We start from the raw sequence: 2,072 nt of genomic DNA, 5'->3' as shown, positions 1-2,072 counted from the left end.
TCAGGATGGACCAGAGAAGGACATCATATTTGGTAAAGTGAAGGGTTGGAGAAAAAGAGGAAGATCCCCGAGGTTATGAATTGGCACAATGGCAGCAGCACAACGGGCTCACATGTAGTAAAGATTGTGAGGTTGGCATAGGACTGGGCAGTTGTGCATGTGGTCTCTATGAGTTGGTACCAACTTGATGGCACCTAACAATAACAACACATAAAATATTAAATTTTATTATGCCTAAAAGCATAATAGTGAGGCCCTGTAGGATAAGCACTGGACTGCTAACCACAAGTTTGGTGGTTCAAACTCACCAGTTGCTCCTTGAGAATGCTATAAAGGGTCACTATGAGTCATAACCGATTCAACAGCATTTAACAACTACCACAAAAGTGCTCTATTGAAGTTCTGGTGTAACACTATAGAATAAGCACTGAACTGTTAACCATCACATGGGCAGTTCAAACCCCATACAGGGTTGCTGTGGATTAGAACTGCCTCGATGGCACTTAACAACAAAGGTACCCTATTAATATACTTTAGGGTTCCAGTGACAGAGACCTCATCTCAAACTGACTTAAGGGAAAAAGGAGAATTTATATCTACATGAAAAGCCCAGTAGTAGAAAATATGTATATGAAAAATTGGTTACCCATGCTAATATGCAAATACATTTAAAGATTATAGAATTTTAACGTATGAAATTAGTAACAATTATTTTAACACCTTTTGTTAGGAAGGATTCGAGAAAATGGGAAAATTTGTACATCACAACTAAGAGTACAAATTGTGTATTTTTTCTGTGTGGGAATTTTGGAAATGAATATTAAAAGCCTTATTGTTTGTTGTTGCAAAGTGCCATCAGTCGGTTCCGACTCATAGTGACCCTGTATAGGGTTTCTGAGGAGTGACTCGTGAGCTTGAACCGCCAATCTTGTGGTTCAAACCAACTATACAGCCCAGTGCATTAACCCACAGAGCCACACCAGAACTCCTCAAAAACCTTAGAATTCCATTTATTCATTGATACAGAAATTCTGATATAGTGTCAGAAGATGAGCCCCACAGGTTAGACGATACTCAAAATACAGCTGAAGAAGAGCTGCTTCCCCAAAATAGAGTCAACCCCAATGATGTGGGTGGAGCAAAGCTTTTGGGACCTTCATTTTCTTATGAGACATTACTCAAAAGGAAAGCAACAACTGCAAAAATCCATTATTAGAATGTGAAATGTACAAAGTATGAATCTAAGAAAACTGAAAGTCATCAAAAATGAAATGGCACACATGAAGACTGATATCCTAGGAATTAGTGTGCTGAAATGGATCGATATTGGCCATTTAAAATCAGATAATCATATGGTTTACTATGCAAGGGATAACAAATTGAAAAGGAATAGTATTGCATTCATTGTCAAAAAGAACATTTCAAGATCTGTCTTGAAATACAATGCTGTCTGTGATAGGATAATATCTATATGTCTATAATCAAGACCAGTTAATACAACTATTATTCAAATTTATGCACCATGATGAGGAAATTGAAGAATACTACCAACTTTTTCATTCTGAAATTGATCAAATGTGCAATCAAGATGCACTGATAATTACTGGTTATTAGAATGTAAAAGTTAGAAACAAAGCGGAGGGATCATAGTTGGAAACTATGGCCTAGGTGACAGAAATTGTTGACATCAGATGGATCTTGGCTGAAAGTAGAGAGTACCAGAAAGATGTTTGGTTGGTTGGTTATGTGCTGTGGAGTTGGTTGTAACTCATAGTGACCTTGTATAGGGTTTCTGAGGCTGCAAATCTTTATGGGAGCAACTGATAGTTTTGAACTGCTGACCTTGAGGTTAGCAGCCCAACTTGTAAGCACTGCACTACCAGAGCTCCATAGAAATATGTTTACTTGTGTTTTATTAACTATGCAAAGGCATTTAACTGTGTGGATCATAACAAACTATGGATAGCATTGCAAAGAAAGGAATTCCAGAACATTTCATTGTGTCATGTGGAACCTGTATATAGACCAAGAGGCAGTCATTAAAACAGAAAGGGGATAGTGTTGAAAATCTG

The sequence above is a fragment of the Chrysochloris asiatica genome, unplaced genomic scaffold, assembly GCF_000296735.1.
Source record: "Chrysochloris asiatica unplaced genomic scaffold, ChrAsi1.0 scaffold00141, whole genome shotgun sequence".
NCBI lineage: Eukaryota > Metazoa > Chordata > Mammalia > Afrosoricida > Chrysochloridae > Chrysochloris > Chrysochloris asiatica.
This window is presented reverse-complemented; position numbering follows the sequence as displayed.